This window comes from Mytilus californianus, unplaced genomic scaffold, assembly GCF_021869535.1.
Source record: "Mytilus californianus isolate M0D057914Y unplaced genomic scaffold, xbMytCali1.0.p SCAF_5, whole genome shotgun sequence".
Taxonomy (NCBI): domain Eukaryota; kingdom Metazoa; phylum Mollusca; class Bivalvia; order Mytilida; family Mytilidae; genus Mytilus; species Mytilus californianus.
Window position 1 is genome coordinate 68,716,855 of NW_026262701.1, and position 23,405 is coordinate 68,740,259.

A 23,405-nucleotide genomic window follows, 5' to 3' on the forward strand; every position below is an offset into this window, starting at 1 on the left:
TTGGTCGGGTTGTTCTTTCTTTGACGTATCCCGTTTCCATTCTCAATTTTATGTGATGACTTCTAGGTGCCATTTGGTTATTTGTGTCGTTGTAAATGCTGTCTCACTTCATACCTTGTATTACCTTTAATTCATAATTTGACCCTATTATTAAAGCATTATTGGCCTTACATTTACCCAAAAGCTGTACATTTCAAAATTTAAAACATTCTGGAAAAAAATACTGATAGATATAGAGTCCCTGGTTATCTGCGTCTTTGTCAAATTAACTATCGACAACAACACCTTTTTGTTGGCTTCTTTCTTAGATTTATTTGTATATTTGTTTGATTTTTTTAAGTTAGTTGTGTTGTTTGTCTGTGATGTATGTTTACACAGTTTTGGCTGCTGAATCACAATAATTGTCACATATCAGTCTCCGATGGTATCATCAGCTCAGTAGTCGGTACGTTCCTTAAGGTTTCAACTCCCGCAGGCAAAGTTGACCTTAGATGGATTTGGCTTGTATGAAGGTCCTTTAGCTCTTCAAGTGTTTCGGTTCTGATAAATCCTTGACTTTCAATTATTTGGCGTTGAGTGTTCCTGGAGAAGGTAAATCAAGAACAGCGATTCGGACGCATGAAATTTATAACGTGTTGTTTTAATTTTTTAACCAATTATGTCTTTTTCAGTTGCTCACCCATTTTTGTCAATATAAAGGAACTATAAACACGGTCATACAAGTGGGATGTTATGCTAGCTATAAAACCAGGACTAACCAACCATTTTCGACAGAAAATATCTGTACCAAGTGAGGAATATAACAGTTGTTTTCACTCGTTCTGTTGTTTGATAACGTTTGATTTGTCAGTTTTTATTGACTTTCCCTTTTTGAATTTACCTTTGCATTCGGTATTTTTTTGTCTTTTTTTAAATATTGTTGTCATTCTTTCTGCGACACGTACAAGTCAATGTACAGTGATAGACAAGTGTCAATTAAAAGTATCAAACTCTTTTGGTCATTAAAAATGTAAAAACTTGTCATTTCGGACAACAACAAAACTCTTAAAAAGCCATTAAAATATTGCAAATTGATTTCTTTCTTTTCAAGACAGAACTTTATTGCTGTTTATGAGAGATACAGTTAAAAAAAAATATAATTATCAAATGGTTATTGGCAATTGATATTTTACTTTGATAAACTGCTACAACATTCAATCAACTTGACCAAAAAGTGGAACTCAGTATTGTCGTATCGTTTATACATGGACTTTATCCGTTGATTGTGGGGTCAGCGCAACAAAAACATAGTAAAGCAAAATGCATAAAATATTCAAGGGCAACATGATTGGGTAGATTTCCTCTGGAGGTAAAGGTGCAAGTAAGAAGGATTTTATATATGTGTGAACCTGTGAATAATAAATCAAATCTTTGTATTTAATGTATAGATTTATGCTTTGCTTAAAGCCTATAACACAATTAAACTTTAAATGGAATAATTCAATAGAACGATTGTTAAACTGTACTGACATTGAATATATTTTTGCCAAACAAACGGGCCACTGTGGTAAATTTTACAGTCTTTGTAATCAGTTTGTACAACAGTGTTCTAGTGATATAGAAAGTTCATTATGTGGACAATTTTACTCGATATTAAAAAAAAACTCTTTGTAAAGCTTCTAAAACTTCCTCAATATTTCAAGCTTTGGATCACATATTTATTTTAGGTGTTCAAGTTTGCGTCTCATTATCGAAAGTAAAAGATAGCAAAATATTCCGATAGGATATGTGCTTTGTTCTTTGTGAAGGGTGAATATTGGCAATGAAATTCATCTATGATTTAAATGTTCTAATCAAAATATTATTACCTATCTACTATACAGTGAATCCTAATTAATAAAAAAGGAAGGTATGCTTTCAATATATAATGTACATCTGCATAAGCGACTTTCTGTGTTCATCAAAAACGTTTTGAAGTGTTGAAATGTTTTATATATAATTGTTATTTCTACATGTATGTATTTATTGATACCAAAGGTACACATGTAACTGTGTTTTTAGTTTTCAAATAAAATCTTGAAAATTGCATGATAAATTATTTGATTTAATATCTATATATATTTTTCTCATAAAACTGGCTTTAATTTGTTGGGGGACAAAACGGACTCAATCGGCATGCTTTTATTTTATGACTAAAATGTCGATTAAGTTGTTTGAACGCATTTTTGTTGAAAATCATATTGTGACCTAGGAATATATTATTCCACAAAGAAAGCATAGCGTAATAAATAAAATCAACAATGACGGTGAGAGAAACATAAAGGAATGATATGATTGAGAAAAAAAGAAAATAAAGAAGACCACAGTCTATTGTGAAGCCCGCCTCCGGGTTTCGGATTTTCTCGCTGTAATGAAGACCCATTGGTGGCATTGGACTGTTTTCTGCTCTTTGGTCGGGTTGTTGTCTCTTTGATACATTCCCCGTTTCCATTCTCAATTTTATGATACATGTACAATAAGATACATATCTTACACAGCACACTTGTGTTGTAAATGATCACGTCTCTGTGTAAGAAGTAAGAAGTGATAATTAATTAATGAACTTACAAAGATTTCCCATCTTTAATGTAAAATAGAAATACCATTTGATATTTTAAGTTCCATTTGTATTGTGAAACATTGAAGTTAGTAACAACAAAACAGCGGGGGATTGAAATTAAACTTTGCATAGTTCTTTTATAGCAGAATGTCATCATAACATAATTTCATTGCATTGACTATTATCGTTGCTCTCTATTCATTTATAAATATTATAATAGTTATTGATATTTTCCTTTTTTTTCTGTCTTGCATGTCCCATATTGATCCATGTCAACAAATGTATAATCACTTGGAAGAATAAGAGATGCGTAATAATCTATATTATAATAATAACCAATTATAATATGTTTTAATATTTTAGTAAAATTGTAAAAATTTAGGACGTTCATAATTTTCATTGACATGATATTTGCTAGTTTACTATTTCCACAGGTAAATCAATATCTGATAGTTTCTTTTTGTTCCAAAATCAAAAAGGGCTTTAGATTCGTGTCCATATGATATGTTATAAATTCTATCGTTTGAAAAGAGAGGTTGCGTTTAAAATTATGTGTTCATCCCTCAAAAACAAATCAGCAAAAATCCTCGAAACAAAAAACATACACTAGAGCAAGGCCATTTTATTGAGATCATAAAATGCTTGACCTCTATTTTAAAAAAGTCAAAATCAAAATGCATCAGGTCAACTAAACATTCGACATTTCACGATTCCTATGAATTTTAGGATCGATGGGTTGCTGTCTTATTGACGTATAACACTAGTTCCCATTAAAAATGATTACATTTCATTGTTGTAATAACCGACATTAATCTGCGCTATTGCAGAAACCAGTAAATTCACTACATTTTTTGTTATTACACGGTTTGTATCATAACAATCTATGATTCGTAGCGCAAATAATTATCATTAATCATAATTGTTATCGTAATTATTGCAGAGAAAACAGTTTCGTAAGTCAATGTCAGAACAAAAATATATATACCAAATAAAGCAGTTTGTGATATCTTTAAACATTACAATGCATATTTTTTTACTTGAAAATTGCCAGAAGGAAACATGATAGTCATGAATGCCATAAATTCTAAATGATTTGCATTTCCTATACTATCTTAAAACATTTAATAAAATCTATTACGTTTTCTGGAATTGATTTACATAATGTTAACATAGCCAATCTTGGAACAATGACAATAAAAACTTGTCGACTACGCAATAACTTCATTGTAGCGAAAGTTTCACAGCATTGAAAGAACTTAGAATCGATTTTATAAACGGAAAAAATCATATAAGTAAAGGCTAATAGTACGAACATCATGTGTTATGTCAACGAATATTAATCCGACATTTTCTACATAAGGAAATGCTTTTACTAAGTCAGGAAGATGACAATTGTTTTCCATTCGTTTGATGTATTTGAGCTTTTGATTTTGCCATTTGATAAAGGGACTTTCCTATTTGAATTTTCCTTGGAGTTCGTTTTTTTTGTTATTTTACTTTTTACAATAACAAATTCATAGGACAACACAATACTTAATATGTTTCTATCCTTCATCATATATTGGTAACTTTGAAATTACAAAAATTTAGCAAACATTCTTCGCATCCAGGTTCATCGGAATCTCAGATTTTGACATCATGTAGAAATCCCCTTTGACGACATAACATAATGTAAGTTTTTTTTATGAAATCAACGATGTTTTCCTGATTGGTTGATACAATTGATGAAAGAACATGGAAAAAATATCTCCGACAGTCAATCAAGGGTAAAGGTTAACAAAAAAGTCCCTTCATCGTCATTGTTTGATCTGCCTTATGAAATTACTTTTAGGCAAGCTTTAATGTGGCCAGTGTAAAGCCAACAGGTGATAAAGGTAACTGCTATCAGTTTCTGCTATCAAGTTTACGTTCTTTATTTTTGTCTTTGTGTTCTTTAGATGTCTCACATGTTCAGAGTGTTCAATTTAAATTCAGACGAGAGAATGTCAAAATTACAACATACCGGGTTTTACTACAGTAAAAAATTCTGTTGTTGAAGCAATTAAAGGCCATAACACCTTGATAGCACAAGTAAAAAATGTCAAATTCATTGCTGACCTTCATTTGACATCAAAAACAACAAACATATGATTAAAATTTGAAGAAAATTGGTAGAACGGTTCTCAGGTTATCTCATAGAAACCACATAAAGAGCCATTTTAAAAATCAACCAAGGACCACGACTCCTGAACAGCAAAATTGAAAATCCTCAATTTCAAACTAGACCTACTTTTTTCTATTAGAAACAACACATATATAGAATTGAAAAAAATTATTTGGTTAAATGTTCTCAAGTTATTACATGGAAACGACACAAATCACTACTTAGTAAACCAAAGACCATGACTTCTGATCGAAAGGAAAAAATTATTGCGTGCATTTATTATTGCAATTTTTGAAAAATGGACAAAAAAGCGAGATTAATTATTGCGATTTCAGATATCAGAATGCGAGTTCTTATGATTGCGATATTCACCCAGTCTCATTATTCGCATTAATAAAAACCCCCCAATAATTTCTGAATTTACAGTATCAAACTTAAGGATGTAGTCAGTTCAGGTTTAGGAATGTATGTCAGATGTTCTGACTCCTTGGGTTTTTCCTACAATACAAGGTAAAATATTTTGTCCCATATCACCAACTTTTCTTTTCATAGAAGACTCCAATAGCTCATAAAAGCTAAGGTCATTACCAAAATTTAAGCAGATTCTAGATTTCTTTTCTTACGATTTGAGACCCAAGTAATGTCAATGCTAAATATAAGGTAAAAGTTCGAGTCTGCCTTTTCCCGCCATTTTGTTGAAATCAAATATCTCGAAAAGGAGTTCCATAACCTATCAAAATTTTTAGCTTTTTTGTTCCTTAACTAATGCTCTTCTGATTTATAGTATCAATGTTAAATTCCAGATTTTCTTTTATTTCACCTGACTTCATCCTTAACCTCCAGATTGTCATTAGAAACAACATATCAAAATTTGAAAATGATTGTTTCAACGGATCCCAACATATTGCACGAAAACGGTTGGAATAGCAACCTACCGTATCACTCCAAATTAATAACAGGATTTTTCCGTAAAAAAATCATTTAACAATTGATAAACTATCTGATTATAATGAAACCCAGTTCAGACCATCTATTAATTAAATTTAACATCTGTTGGGTAATCGCCCTGTAGTATTTCAATTTTCCCTTTCTCTTTGATTTAACATCTGTTGGGTAATCACCCTGTAGTATTTCAATTTTCCCTGTCTCTTTAATTTAACATATGTTGGGTAATCGGCCTGTAGTATTTCAATTTTCGTTGTCTCTTTAATTTAACATCTGTTTGGTAATCACCCTGTAGAATTTCAATTTTCCCTTTCTCTTTAATTGCCGAATCCTCAAAACTGATTTCAACACTTCATCTATTAGTTACTTTTATTTCAATTTTTGTAAAATGATTTTCTACTTCAAATTGTTTTACATTGACATTGGACTCTAGTATGTCTGTCATGTGCCTCGAAATAGTTGATTTTATTATTGCATCTGATTACGCGGCACTATATACAGCTGCGTATTTTAACAAATATTATCTCTTCAATGATACTCGAGGGCATAAAATAGGAAATCCAAACTTAAAACAAACATCAAAGAGCTTGAATAAACGAAAAGGGCAAAATCTACTGGCTAAAACGCAACTTTGCGTAAAGTTTGATTGATTGTTGTTTGTTTTACGTTTAGTGACATGTATTTCATGAATCCTCAACAGGGGAACAAATTAACAATTAATCCAAGACAATGCGTCGACCAGCATGAGGACCGCGGTTATTACGACTGCCAGTGGAGTTAAGGATAAATGTGGTAGGGGCAGACACACTACCTTGCAACATGTCACAAACCGAACCCTCAAAGAATTGTTGCAAGTGTTCTTTAACGTTCCCATTACGACCGGGCTTGACAGCGTTTTCATATAATCAAACATCCAACAGAGCCAAATTGACGCCCTTGTAATCTTCTGTTTTATTCCGGTTTGGAACATTTCCAATGATGACAATATTTCTCTACTCCACAGTCAACCCTTTCATATTTTACCTAAGAAAAAGAAAATGTTTATTATTTTAATGAATTTCTCTAGTTTGTCGTTTCAAAATTCTTTGAAACTATGTCAGTAATTTCATGTACTTTGGAGCACTTGGTTACTGATAATTGAAAATTAAAATTAAGTATGGTATCTAAACACAACTATGATTTATTGCATTGTTTACTGTAATCATTTCTTCACATTACTGCTTTTTTCAATTTAAACGTGTTAATTATGGATATTTCAATTTTCGTTAAATGATGACTTCTTTTATCAAGACAGGAGGTCTAGCTAACAATAACATAAACGGTTACGTAATAAAAACAAAAAACATTAGAGAACTTAAGAAATTGATTTATATTTGACAAATTATTTCCATTTTATGACATTGTTCCAACAATTACAGCTGCAATTACAAATGTTAGCTCTCCCAACCCGAATGAACAATCAGTTTGCGTCCATAACCGTTGTGACTTAACATGTCGAATTTTGATCTTTTGTGAATGTTTGAATTGATTACATCCTGATTTGGAATACATGTAGGTGATCCTATGTTTCACAAATATTTTACTTTTCTGCCTTCCAATGTGGTGCCGTAATAAATGCATTTTTTTTGCTGCTGTTATGCGATTGTGTGTTTTTTCTTCTTCTCAAGGTGAACTGCCTCAGGCAGAGTTGAATTTAGATGGATTTGGCTATTATTTTTAGGTCCTTTTCGGTCATATAGCTCTTCAACTGTTTCGATTCTTATACATCTTTGGCTTTCAAATAATCGCCTTTGAGTGTTCCTGATTACGAACGCTAAAACCCAATAATTTGAAAGCCAGGTGTGTATAACACGTAGCCACTTAAGGAACTATATGACTAAGAGGGATATAAATGAAAAGAAAAAATTCGGTTACGGTCAAATTTTCAACGGGATTTCTTTCAAAAACATGTTACAAACCAGGTTATTACTAAAGTAACCTTGTGATTGATTGAAAGATTGCTGCTTGCTTAACGTCCATTGCTTTTATTTCATGCATTTTAATATCGAGAACTTTAAAACATTTATAAAATAGATTCTGTTTGGTAGATAGAACGGGATGAAAGACGAGAAATTTGGTCTCACTGGAAAATGAGGGCCATAAATTTTGTCTTGCAACACGGCCACATACGGATCCCTCAGAGAGTTGTTACAACGATTCTTTAACGTGCTGAGTTCTGGGTACTCACCTTACATAGGGTATCGGATTTATAGTCGAACGTGTTTGCATAATTTACCATTCTGTATAGGTTGAGCAGCACATGTTATAGCAATTAATTCATTTTCCGAAAAAAATAATATACTGACAATTTTACCATCGAAAAATAGCACTTAAAGCTCGGTATTTATACACTGATATTTAGTATCATGTAGACAAAATTTACTTATAAAAATAAGAAGACGATGTATTATTGCAAACAATTGTCCACCCAAGCTCAAAATATGAAAAGTACCACACCTCCTTATTTTATCATAATAATAGCATTGAAAAGTATAGCAGCATACCTATGTAACAATTTGAGTGGTTTATTGAAGAAAAATATGTATTATCAATTTTCAACATCTGAACTATTTATGTCCTTAGAGGAAATTACATAATATTTCGCATGTATCAGGTAAAAGTTAGCTAATAATTTAACTAGGATGTAGAAATGGGGTCAAGTGGACTTCTTCAGTGTGCTAGTAGAACGTCCGTTTGGCTTATGTCTTTGTATTCAGCGACGTTTGGTTGAAATGTTAAGGTTAATTCCTTGTTTTGAGCTTGCAACGCTTTCTGTATGTTACGACAATAGAAACCTTGTAATAGGTTTTTTAAGATCGTAGATGATTCAAATTTTGTCCTTACCAGACGTACCACCTTTCCTGGTGAAACTTTCCGCCCTTAATCAAATTGATCCGTGTTATAGAACTTGTTGATTTATGGTTTGAATTTTTCTTACACTGAATTGGCATGACATATTTACACCGGATATTACCAAAACAGCACCAATCAATCACTCACTGAGCTATTGAGATTGAAATATACGTATACTTTTTTTTCTTCCAATTATGAAATAAAATTATCTAAATGATGATTTATATCAAAGAATGAAATAAAGATAGTGAACAATAAAACACGAGCCTTGCAATCTCGTTCTGGAAGACAGAGTCTATGTTAATGGGAAGGTCAAACTTTTGTTGAACTCTTTTGGTGTAAGGATTTAGAACAAATACAGATATATATATAAAATAGTGTCTTATAATCTAGACCAGAACCAGGCTTACTGTGTAGTTGGTGCCGGAAAAGATAGAAATGGGTTCCATGGGATCATTTGATAAGGGACTTTCCGATTTGAACTTTCCGTGGAGTTCGGTATTTTTGTTATTTTACTTTTCACTATACAAACTGTGGTTTCAAAGCCAAGCAAAAAAAATAATGTATGTAATGACTCCCACCTAATTTCAAATTTTGTTAAGACCGACAACATCTTTGAGGTGAAGGATATCTGAGAATGCAAATTGGAAACTTGTTTCATTTGACAATATTGGATCCTCTCCAGAAGAGAGCAGTACACATTTTCTAACGTGTTGCCTTTGTTAAAAGAAACTTGTGCAGAAATTTCAGAATGGGATGAATTTTACAAATGTTACCAAAAATGGATTTTCAAACAATATTTCAAAAAACAAGATATCGTTTTACCTGGTACCTTTTTCTCAATTTCAGCTGAAAGCAATGAAAAATCTTATTTGACAGTAGTACCATTTTGGATGAAACATCAGACAGCAAGGAAACAATATTGATGGTTTTTAATATTTTACAAGATGAATTTAAATTTGTTCAGGCAACAAATTATTGTGTTATGTAGATGACGGGATTATGAATATTTGATCAAACTTCAATATGGAAAAAAATATGTACTAGGTATTTGCATACTTTGAATATACCGTAAAAATGTAATTCAAATAATTGTAAAGGTATATTTTGATGCAGGATTAAAACATCTTACTACTAAACACCATCATGGAGCACCACTTAAACAGATTCAACTTAACGAGGCAAGTTTGCAGTTACTCATATTGGGAAGCAATACTGTGTTATCAGTTGCGATTTTGTTTTTGCATAAAAGTCTTGTTAGGAACCTTATTCCATTCAAATTACAAATTTAATTTATGAGATGTTATTTGAAGAAGAGGATGTTGATAATTGTATAACAACTGGTGTCTTGAAGAAGGTATATAAGAGAAGAGATGCGTTTTCTTTTGTATATATATACAGGTGAGCTGTGAAAAAAGTTTCAGACTTGGCGATATGATCACTCCTCAGTCAACCAAACATTTGCTTTTTTTGGTAAATTTTTTATATTGAGTTTTTATTGCCATCTCTATTTGTTTTTCTTCGTAGTAGAAACTGGCACTTACTGAACGTGTCAGACAAAACTACCAGAGGCTAATTTTGTACTATCTTTCATATCTTCACACATTTCCAAACCTGTAATTGAACATATTGCAGCTTGATTCTTTTCATTTTCAATTTGGGGTAATCGTTTATATTCTTTTATAATGGATTAAACACACGAAATGGAAACAAGTTGCAGCTTGAAAGGGTGAAAGGTTTACATCAGAGAGAAGGTGCAAAGTATAAGGTAGAAAATGCAGGGGAAAAAACAGTATAAGAGTATTTGTCCAATTTACAAGCATTATTTTTTGTTTGTCACAGACTGCAACTACAAATTACCTTTTTAAATAGGACCTAGACTGACAATGAACAACGACATTTGTCCAATAACAGACAGTACGATGAGGAGGGCATTGATTTTCATTTAAAACTTCTGAAACAGCAGGAAAAACCTCTCCCAAGTTAAAAAAAAAAATTGAAAACTTTCGGAACTGTTAGATATAACTTTTCACAAACAATAAAAATAAATATAAGATGAAAACAAACTGTGATTTCGTGTTTGAGGCTGGAAATGGATTCCCTTTGTACAGTGGTAACGCAGTCAAAGATGGTGGACCATTTTTTATTGTTGCCACGTGCTATATGTGATGCATAAGGGATTCCAGACAAAAGGTAAAAAAGCGACTGAAGCTAATGTTATCGAACATATTTATTCTGTCATTATTGATTGTATCTTTATCATCAATGCCAGTCCGCTTGCCTCTCGCGGAACCTTTGGTGATAATTTTTATTCAAAAACAAAATTGTGTACGTCGTCAATGGAGTTGATATCCGTTATAAAAGTAAGTATCGAAAACATCTTCTGGTCTAGTAACTAAAGTTGTAAATGAACTAGGAATCTGAGAGAATGTTTCAAAAGAGAGGCGAAAGATATTAAAGGTGGCATTCAAACTCAATAGTAAAAAATAAACTGACAACACCATGGCTAAATACAAAAAAAAAACAAAGAAACAAAAGACAAACAACAGTATATAAAAGACAAACAACAGTATATAAAAGACAAACAACGGTATACAAAACACAACATAGAAAACTTAAAACTGATTACACGAACCCCACTTAAAACTGGGAGCGATATCAGGTACTATGGAAGGGTAAACAAATCCTGCTCCACTAGTAGCAGCAGTCGTGTTGCTCATGTTAGTAAAGATCTTTTCTTAAATTTTCCTTTGCCAAAAAAGGTCTCGATGGCGTCAACTTAGGCAATATCCTTCATCATAAATTAGTTTAGTCGAAAATACCTTCTTATTTTAAAGATCAGTCTGTACCAATAACTTCTAATACCTATACCAAACCAATTGCAACTAAAATGTTCAATTACAAACACGTTTTGCAGGATCTTAACATTGACGACTTCAAGTCTAAACCTCCTGATTGCATCTGTGCTAGTTCCCGATTCACATATAATCCGGCTGGTCACCTTATTACCGGAGACCTCAACATTGTCAATAACACTTCCCTGCGAAATTTGTTATCCAAAAGTCCGAAATATCGTGAGCCTAAATCCATCAATTGGAAATACAACTTCAATATACTGATGGATTCAGTCGAGGATTATGCCAGGCAATGGGCTAAACGCGATAAAGAAGACGTAGATACTCTTTCCGAATGGATTAAGGCTGTGAGGTCGTTGATACAAATCCGAATTAAAAAACTAAATGGGTCTATCAATACCCACGCTACGTCAATTTTTAAAGACCCAAATGTTGCAAAACACTTGTCCTACCTCCATGACAAATATGTTGTTGTCCCCGCAGATAAAGCCCCAAACAACAGTATTTTTGTGTGTAAATATCATTACATAAACTGCTTGATAAATGAATTAGGTATTGACAATTCATTTGGAAACTCAACATATACCCTCACGACACTTACCAAAGAGGAAATCCTGGATAATCATAGATTTTTGCTATGTTCGTTTGGAATTTCAACCAAAGATGAAGAACTGGATCTTCAATCACTGTATTGGATACCTAAACTACATAAGTGTCCTTACAAACAACGGTATATTGCTGGGTCTTCCAAGTGCTCCACGAAACCTCTTTCGAAATTATTAACATCTATTTTATCAGCAATCAAAGCCGGGCTCCAAAGTTATTGTGAAACTGCCTATTCTAGAGGTGGCGTGAATCAGATGTGGATACTAAAAAATTCCAAAGATCTTTTAGAGTACATACAATCTAAGACTCTCTTATCTTGCAATAGTATTAAAACATTTGACTTTTCTACACTTTACACAAGTATTCCCCATTCCAAACTAAAAGACAAATTGAAAGAGTTGGTATTACTTTGTTTCATTAAAAAGAATGGCAAACGTAGATACAAGTATCTTGTCTTGGGGAGGGATAAATCCTACTTTGTAAAGAATCAGTCCGATTCAAACAAAAAATTCTCTGAAACTGACATTATCAAGATGCTTGATTTCTTGATTGACAACATATTTGTTACGTTTGGAGGACATGTTTTTCAACAGACTGTCGGAATTCCAATGGGAACCAATTGTGCCCCTCTTCTTGCCGACTTGTTTCTTTATTCACACGAGGCTGACTTCATACAGGAACTTCTTAGGAAGAAAGATGAGAAGTTAGCAATATCCTTTAACTTTACGTTCCGCTATATAGATGATGTTCTCTCACTAAATAATACAAAATTTGGCGACTATGTTGAACGAATCTATCCCATCGAACTAGAGATAAAGGATACTACAGATACAGTTAAGTCTGCCTCATATCTTGACTAACATCTAGAAATTGACAATGAGGGTCGGTTGAAAACAAAACTTAACGACAAAAGAGATGATTTCAGCTTCCCAATTGTGAACTTTCCATTTCTATGTAGCAACATTCCAGCAGCGCCTGCATACGGGGTATATATCTCCCAATTCATACGATATTCCCGGGCTTGTATTTCCTATCATGATTTCGTTGATAGAGAATTGCTGCTCACAAGGAAGCTATTAAACCAAGAGTTCCAAATGGTGAAGTTGAAATCATCCCTTCGTAAATTTTACGGACGCCATCACGAGTTGGTTGACCGTTATGGAATAACCGTTTCACAGATGATATCGGATATGTTCCTTATGTCGCAACTACAATACCCTTCCCTTTTCACGAATGTGACCTACCGAATTAGACTATTTACAGGTTCTGTAATAACATAAGCAACACGACGGGTGCCACATGTGGAGCAGGATCTGCTTATCCTTCCGGAGCACCTGAGATCACCCCCAGTTTATGGTGGGGTTCGTGTTGCTTAGTCTTTAGTTTTCTATGTTGTGTCATCTGTACTATTATTTGTCTGTTTGTCTTTTTGTTTTTGGCCATGGCGTTGTAAGTTTGTTTTCAATCTATGAGTTTGACTGTCCCTCTGATATCTTTCGTCTCTCTTTTAGTATAAACCCGGTGACAAGACCGACTATCTGACAGAGTAAATCTTTGTAAATATACATAATCTATATACTGTTTAGGACTGATTTGCATTTTTTTTTGGAATTGAAAATATTGAACTGAGTATATTTATATGTATTATTTTTTGTGTGGAGTAGTCATTGAATTCTATATGTTGTCACTTGTATTTGTCAATTTAGAATTGTTACTATCGTTCATATTATGTTATAAAAAATAGTCCATTAGAAAGTGATAGTGTTGTTGGATTTTAAGTAAAGTAGATACTAAAGAACAATGGTTTATTTTTTGTCTAAATATGATACGACAATAAGAGGGATATATGGATTCATTGCCCTACAAGCTAGGTCAGTGAGTTGAAATATAAAGAAAACGGTTGACTGTCTTTACTTTTCGACATCCATTATTTTATCTTTTGGTTTTTTAAATTATTTAAAAGTGAATCATAATGTATTTACAACATTTTTTAATATTGGACATTTTTACAAATTTTTACTTTGTTTTTAGTCAGATATTCGTTTTTTCGTGTGTCTTCTGAAAATAGGACAAGTTGTATAAATCTTCTTTTTGGTGAAATAGCTATTCAACTCAATTGTTTTGGTTCTTATTCACCATTGGCTTTCAAAGTTCGGATTTGAACGTGCCTGGTGAAGGTAAATCTACAAAAGCGCGTCGGACGCATGAAATATATAAAAGTGTTGTTTTCATTTTTTGTATAAAAATGTATATATTTACATGTTTTACAAAAAAATAGTTCCTAAGTTAGGAAAAATAAGAAAAAAATTCTCAAACAACACCATTACAGCACAACTTCAAATTATGTACAATCTTCCCGTGAGGTTTCAGGGATCTGGGTTGAAAACTGTCGACTGAGGAGTAAATTATACAAAACATGTACCCTCTTTCATAAATTTTGCTGAAAAAAAGACATAGTTCCCAAGTCTGGAAAATTAGAAAAAATTGCCCAAACAATTTCAAAATAGCAAATATAAGAGTAGTTGAATAAACAAGTTAAGTATCTATTTTTCTTCTTCCACCCAACATCGCCAACATCGTGCAACCCGGCCAAAATGGTTACTAATTCATATTCATCGTTGTACGATTCTTTCGCCTACTCACACTCTGTTTGGTACAAATAAAGCAAAGTATATCAGAACAAAAATGTCAAGCAAGGAAATGTGATCGATATAAGAAGAAGCATTGTACCTTTACATTATTATTATTCTAATACTATTAGTATATCAAATCAGTAAATCTAACATGAATAATATATAAAAATTGTCGGGTCATTAAAATCTAACGTGAATTAGATGAGTTTTGAGAGATTTTATAACCAAAGGAAATTTTTATTATCTTTGTTTTAATGGGGTTTTTGTTCTATTAGGGTTGTTTTTGTTTTTGCATGATTTTTTCATTAAATAGATGGCTGGTTAAATTTAGTTTTTATGATATAGTAAATCATTTTTATTTCTGCAACAAACTGTCGTGTAAGTTTAGAATAATTAAATTGTTCGTCTGGAGCATGTAGCCTAGTTAAATAGTATTTTTCATCATAAACACTTTAGGGAATTTATGACTTCTATCATAACAATTTTTTAATTGATATTTTTAATATAAAAGTGCACGAAAATGTTTCTGGATCCCATATTAAACAGTTATGATTAAATTGCGAGATGCCATAAACTTCGAGAAATATGAAAATAGAAATAATTTGAGAGCATACAAACCAACACACTGTAAACAGAACCGCTATTATTTCTTAGGAAGTCCCAGCTTTTAGATATTAAGGGGCTAAGTGGTAAAGAGGTTTAAGTCGATCATATTTAGTGGTTAAAATACTTGGCTCACACCGAACAGTAAGCTATAAAGGGCCCCAAAAATTACTAGTGTAAAACCATTCAAACGGGAAAACCAACGGTCTAATATATATAAAATATGAGAAACGAGAAACACTTATGAACCACATCAACAAACGACAACTACTGAACATCAGATTCCTGACTTAGGACAGGTGCAAACAAATGCAGCGGGTTTAAACGTTTTAATGGTACCAAACCTTCACCCTTTTTCTGAAACAATAGTGTAACCTCACAACATAGAAAGACACACTATAAAATATCAACTGAAATAGCTTAGCTCAATCAAAGGACATATTAACACCAGTGAACAAACACTGAACAAATAAATTTGACCTATGATACAATGTAAATACAAAATAAATAAACTAAGGGAAGAATAATAAAAGTAACATGTTATATCGGTATGAAATGTTAAACAGTTTAAGAAAAACAATATGCTCGAACAAAAATGTCAGCCATTAGCAATAACTTTAAACACAGATAAATGAAAATAATTTTGTTGTTAGGTATACGTGTACAGTTCCAACAGAGAAAGGAAATATTTTAACAAAATTGTTTAATATGGGATCCAGAAACATTTTCGTGCACTTTTATATTAAAAATATCAATTAATAAATTGTTATGATAGAAGTCATAAATTCCCTTAAGTGTTTATGATGAAAAATACTATTAAGAGATAATACTCATTTATTATATGATCATTTTTAAATTGTTGATGGGTTTTCTATTTTGTTTTGTGTGTCCAGGTTGATAGTTTTTATTGTCTTTATTTAATCATTCATGTATCTTCCAATCATTAGCATTCCTAACTTATAATTTTCAATAGTATTTTTTGCTTAAAAAACCATTTCGATCGTGTTGGACATTTGGGATATAGATATATATCGGTGTTTATATATTTTTTCATTTTTTCTATATTTACCAAAGTTTTACCATTTCTTTCTTATCTGAATATTTATCAATTAGTTTATGATTAAGATTACCATTGATCGTTGTTTGCTTTACGTGCAGTAGCAAGTATTTCATGTATGTTCAATACGATTTTTGGTGTACCAAAACTATGGTGAAGAGCTCAAAAATATATTAGTAATTTTTTTTGCTTGTCACACTGTTATCGTTATGATAATCATGCAAATATTCAAGACTGCAGTGATGTTCATAATTGTTTATCACATACCAGTACTGTGGAATCATAATTATTCGTGGGAAACCAATTTTTGTGGATTTCGTGAGTAAAGGTGAACCGAGATTTTTAATGTTCAACGAAGTAAAAAATTTCTATATGCTTGAATGCAGATTTTGGCTAAACTACGAAATCAAATATAAAAAAAAAATACAATTTTTCTCAATCCACGTATTAATTGGTATGAGGCTGTTGTTTGGACGTATGACCAATAACCCATTAATGTTGCGTTTACCTGGTGTCGATTTCTAGTATGTCTCCCGTTTGATATCAGACAGCGCAACGACACGAAGAGTGAAAAAGTAAGAATACTATCCTGAATGATCTGGAATGTCCTATCATTGTCTGAAAGCAGTCGTATACGTTCGTAACAGTGTCCTACGGGTCGGAAATGGTCCGGAGGGGTCCAGACAGTTTGGTGCGTCCCGTAACATTTGGGAAACTCATCCTTTTTTTTCTAATCGGATCGCAATTTCGACTATGTTGTGGCAGATTCTTCTTCATCGGATCAAATATATACCAATTTCCTGTGTTGTCTGGACAGTGTATCATCTGGAGAAATTTTTCGTTGACGTTTCTAACCGATTGAGTCAAGATCTTGTCGAATTCGAATCGTAACGCTTCCTGAACAAAATATAATTGTTGTCGTGATTAAATAAAAAAAATCTTAATAATAAAGTTTGAATTTCCAGCAGCGAATCAAAGGATCTTTGAACAGACTTTTGAATTTTTTATTGGTAATTGTCCTATCAAGGACGACAGCAAAAATCCAGAATGTATGACTGAGGTTTAACATCTACAGACAGTCATAGTGGATGATAATAGATTCAGATAATGTGTACAGCCTTTTTTCACGTTGGATTTTAAGTTCACCCAGTCATATCTTTTTCACTGAACACTTGATTGTATTGTAATAAAGTGTCAGAAGACTTAAGTTTTAAAAAATAAATATAGATATTTTTTTCTCAGTTGTGTGTATGAATTAAATAGATATTGGATTTAATTCAGTAATATGTCTATTCGTCTCAAATTATATATATATATAAATTATATAGCCTTCCAAATACCGTTTCGATTCCTAACATCACTGAAGAGACATTAATTGTCGAAATCCGGGTATGGTGTACAAATTTTTGCACCTCATGTTTGCGGTATACCATCTTTTTCGCAAGTTTATTGTTTTATGTTTGGTATTAAATTAATAATAAAGATCCATTTTGTTACATCTTGTGATCCGTTTATTTGGCAATCGTCAATGGCAGTCAGCAGGGTTTAAGAACATCCGTTGTTCGACCTGTTAGTCAAATGCGTTTTGGTAAAATATACTTTTTCACTTTATTGGTCATTTGGAAAATGTTGTTTGTGCTGTATTTAGACCCCTCTACCAAGAAATTTGTTTTGCATGCACACGTATAAAAATTGCGGTTTTTATCCAACGCAATCATAAGTTTGAACGTTGTTTTCAATTTAGACTTATATATATATATAAACAAGTCTAAATTGAAAACAACGTTCAAACCTATGAGTGCGTTGGATAAAAACCGCAATTTTTATACGTGTGCATGCAAAACAAATTTCTTTGTAGAGGGGTCTAAATACAGCACAAACAACATTTTCCAAAAGACCAAAAAAGTGAAAAAGTATATTTTAACAAAACGCATTTGACTAGCAGGTCGAACAACGGATGTTCTTAAACCCTGCTGACTGCCATGGCGATTGCCAAATAAACGGATCACAGATGTAACACAATGGATCTTAATTATATTAATTTAATACCAAACAGAAAACAGTAAACTTGCGGAAAAGATGGTAAACCACAAACATGAGGTGCAAAAATTTGTACACCATATCCGGATTTCGACAATTAAAGTCTCTTCAGTGATGTTAGGAATCGAAACGGTATTTGGAAGGCCATATAATTTACCTCAATTTGGGATTGACTCTTGAATTTTGAAGAGTCGAAATAGGATGAACGGATCATATAAACCCGAAGGCAAATATAATACAAGCCCAAACGAAAAAATATAAACAAGTCTAAATTGAAAACAACGTTCAAACCTATGAGTGCGTTGGATAAAAACCGCAATTTTTATACGTGTGCATGCAAAACAAATTTCTTTGTAGAGGGGTCTAAATACAGCACAAACAACATTTTCCAAAAGACCAAAAAAGTGAAAAAGTATATTTTAACAAAACGCATTTGACTAGCAGGTCGAACAACGGATGTTCTTAAACCCTGCTGACTGCCATGGCGATTGCCAAATAAACGGATCACAGATGTAACACAATGGATCTTAATTATATTAATTTAATACCAAACAGAAAACAGTAAACTTGCGGAAAAGATGGTATACCGCAAACATGAGGCGCACAAAATTGTACACCATATCCGGATTTCGACAATTAAAGTCTCTTCAGTGATGTTAGGAATCGAAACGGTATTTGGAAGGCTATATAATTTACCTCAATTTGGGATTGACTCTTGAATTTTGAAGAGTCGAAATAGGATGAACGGATCATATAAACCCGAAGGCAAATATAATACAAGCCCAAACGAAAAAATATAAACAAGTCTAAATTGAAAACAACGTTCAAACCTATAGGTGCGTTGGATAAAAACCGCAATTTTTATACGTGTGCATGCAAAACAAATTTCTTTGTAGAGGGGTCTAAATACAGCACAAACAACATTTTCCAAAAGACCAAAAAAGTGAAAAAGTATATTTTAACAAAACGCATTTGACTAGCAGGTCGAACAACGGATGTTCTTTAACCCTGCTGACTGCCATTATATATATATATATATAAAAGTACGTCTAAACAAGTGACAACTCTACGACAGATCCATTCATTGGATCACCAGTGAAGGTGATACACGGCTGAAAACACATTATATTTATAATTACTCTAAATATCAGCACAACTATGTTAAATCTGCAAATTTGCGGAAGCAAATTTTTGTTCTTCCCTCTCCGAGATTCGAACTCATGCTATTGGGATATCGTGACAACACCGCCTGCACTGTGTCCAGCGCTCTAGACCACTCGGCCACCTAGACTGAACTAAACATTCAGCTATCGGTGGCCTAGTGTTACCTTTCCTTGTCAGTAGAATCTAGAGTTGTAACACAGTACATGATATATTAGGCATGAAGATGGAATTGATTGCAGATTAGCAAAATTATCTGTCGTAAAGGATCGTAAGATTCAGTCACAGAAACAATTTTTTGATAAGTACGTCTAAACAAGTGACAACTCTACGACAAAGCCATCCATTGGATCACCAATGAAGGTGATACACGGCTGAAAACACAAATTATATTCATAATTACTCTAAATATCAGCACAACAATGTTAAATATGCAATTTGTTTTTCCCTCGCCGGGATTCGAACTCATGCTATTAGGATATTGTGACAACACCGCCTGTACTGTAGTTCAGTCTAGGTGGCAGAATGGTCTAGAGCGGTGGACATAGTGCAGGCGGTGTTGTCACGATATCCCAAATTTTTGTTCTTCCCTCGCCGGGATTCGAACTCATGCTATGGGGATATCGAGACAACACCGCCTGCACGGTGTCCAGCGCTCTAAACCACTCGGCCACCTAGACTGAACTAAAAATTCAGCTTTCGGTGGTCTAGTGTTACCTTTCCTATATTAATTACATATATATACAATAAATGGAATTTACCACAGCTTAAATCGAACTATTCGTGTTATAAATACAGCATACCCATTCATTTGGTCATTCCATTAGTCTTAGTCCTTTTTGAAGACATTTATTGAATGAAATATATATAGTTGCATCATTTGCGTTGGTCTTTATGTAACAATATAGCTTTCTATTTTCCAATCGTTACAGTTCGTGACAGGGGGTAAGATAATTGGTCAAACATAAGTATACGTTCACTTGTTCGTCTACAGGAAAGAGCTCACAAAAATGTTGTGGACTATGCAGACTTCATTTTTGATTCCACTAGCAATTTGTTCGTCATTCTTGGGTCAATGGACCCCCTTAACCATTACTCTGAGCTTTAATGTCCTGCTGAGTATGGGTTTCGCTCATAAAGCTTTATTGACCATTTGCGTATAATCAGACTTCTGGTTATGCGTTTATCGTTGTCCTCCTCCGTGTTTGATAGACTCTCTACATGCCCAACATTATTTGTAGACCTTTAAGATAACCTACCTGTTGACTGTATGTTTTGATAAATGATTTTATAAAAAAAAAAAACAAGTGTGAGGTACTGGTGTCTGTTTGGTTTGGTATCATAATATAAATCTTTTTCTTGGATAAATACTTGTTTCACTTGGCGAAAAACCTCACGGGGGTCAATTTTAGTGAGAGGTTTATCTAGCTATAAAACCAGGATTAATCCACCATTTTCGACATAAGGAAATACCTGTACCAAGTCAGGGATATGACAGTTGTTTTCCATTCGTTTAATATGTTTGAGCTTTTGATTTTGCCATTTGATAAATGATTTTCCATTTTGAATTTTCCTTGGGGTTCAGTATCATGGTTATTTTACTTTTTACTATCAGTATCATCAAATAAAGTGGAGCAAAACTAGATTCCAAAGCAGAAGTATATGATTCCGGTATGTTTTAAATATGGCCGACTGCCCCGCCAATGTTAATGGTTTTGTTTTTCATTGTTAGTAGATTTTACACTCACAACACTTTAAAAACGAATATCTATCGACCTACAGTAAGTGTTGGTTTTACTTTTGCAGTTAATTTTCTCGATTCACGTAGAAGCGCTAAATATCTCTTATTATTATTATTAGCATTGGTATTCTTTAAGTCGCTTATTTATACTTATTCCTTCAACAAAACCCACTTGGAGATTGTTAAAAGTTTTTTTTCGGGGTAAATATATTTGTAATGTCCTCCCGTCTGGATGATTTGACAATATCTGCACTTTCACCTCTATAGCAACGTTCGTCTAGCACCCTAACTATAGTGACTAAGTTCCATTGACTATTTCTTCTCAGACCAGGTATGGTATATAAGGGGTAATACATGCAGAAACGGCGAGTTTTTACATTTTAGTTGTTCTTTAAATTGTTGTCATATTTAATAATAAACGGTTTCTCGTGTCTGTTCATATTTGGATAAATTAGTAATTTCGTAAGATGTCTATTTTAAATATCATAACTTTATATATAAAAAAAACTTTTCTGTCAGATAAGGTAGTATGAGAACAAAGTTAAGGCAATTCCAATGCAGAGCCACACTTTCGGGAATAAATAATAATTCGATAAAGACTATATATCCTTTTTCCAGTTCCAAATCGTGTAAATATACTAAATCTAAGGTTGAAACTTCTGAATGCAAAAATGACCTTAAACGCTTTTGGTAGGTCAGTTAAGCCAAGCTTTCCAAGAAAACGGGACATTTCGGTTCTCCTGTATCAAATGAATTTTAAAGGTCAGATGAATAATACAGTAAATTATGTATATATAAAATGATAAAATTCATTACAAAAATTCAACACACTGATGTAATATTCTTTCTCGCTACTTTGCACACTTAATTGTAACATACAACCACAACATAATTGTCAAGCAAGGTAATATGTTCATTATCAGAAGAAGCATTGTACCTTACTGTTATCTTTTAATTATATCAAATTGGTAAATCAACACATGAATTATAAATACAAAAGTTATTTAGACTCATTAAATCTAAGGTAACTTAGATGAGCTTTTAAAGGCTTACAACCTATGGAAAAAAATAAAACACACTATTATATAACGTTTGGCATTTTATAATCCTACGGAGCCCAATGACTGCTTGCTTAATCAGTTCTCTATTGCCAGGGAAAATACAAATGGCAGAACATTTTATATTTTGACGGGCACGTTGAAAGTACAAAGGGTATAATTTTACGTCCTCTAACTTACCATTGTAATTAACAATTGAAATGAATGAAAATAGATTTGAAAATACACGCTAATTTTGCAGATATCATCTGTGTTTTGCCAAATGTGCAATTAAAGATTCAATGTGCAAGAGATTATAGCTAAAACAATTGTGTGACGTTTTATTATGTTGAAAATTTGAAGGAAGCTTAAGGTAGTGAGTAAAAAATCATTACTGTCCATGCAATTCATATGTACAATTATATTGTTCGTGTTTGTAAATCACACAAAACACCACTAATTATCTAGCAAAACATGCTTGTACTGTTTGAATATAAGTTATCCCAGCCTGTTCATTTGTCATTAAATTGACATAGTTTTGAAAGACTTCATTAATTTTACTATTTTTGAAAAATTCAGGAGCAATTAAATTGCCTTGATCATACTTCCTCCCTTTACCTGAGGGAGATATAACATTTGTATATAATAACAATTACATTATTTATGAAAATGTAGTCAAAACGTATCGAATTATTATAAATATATATAGTTTTGGACAATATCGTTTAGGTAATGTTATCAAGTATTCATAAAAGCTAATGGATTTCGATTTTTATCATCAAGCCTGTAAATTGAATATACAACATTGGTTTAAAACATTTTGGCTTTGAGCCATTCTGATGAAGGTTAATTCAAAAAAGCACTTCCACGTCTGGTAAATCGTCAAATCTCAACCAAATGGTTAAGCGAGAAAAAAGTTTACTGGCACTTCTGTTGAGCTTTTCTGGTACAAAATATCAAAAATATAGATAGGGTGGGTTGACTTTTCATCAATTTATTGCCAATCTGTAAATATTTTCTTAAATAGGAGAATGTCATGCCATAGATAATAAATCTTCAGTGAGTGATGGCTCGTCTAGTGGATCCCGCTTTGAAGTGTTAGCAGATATGCACA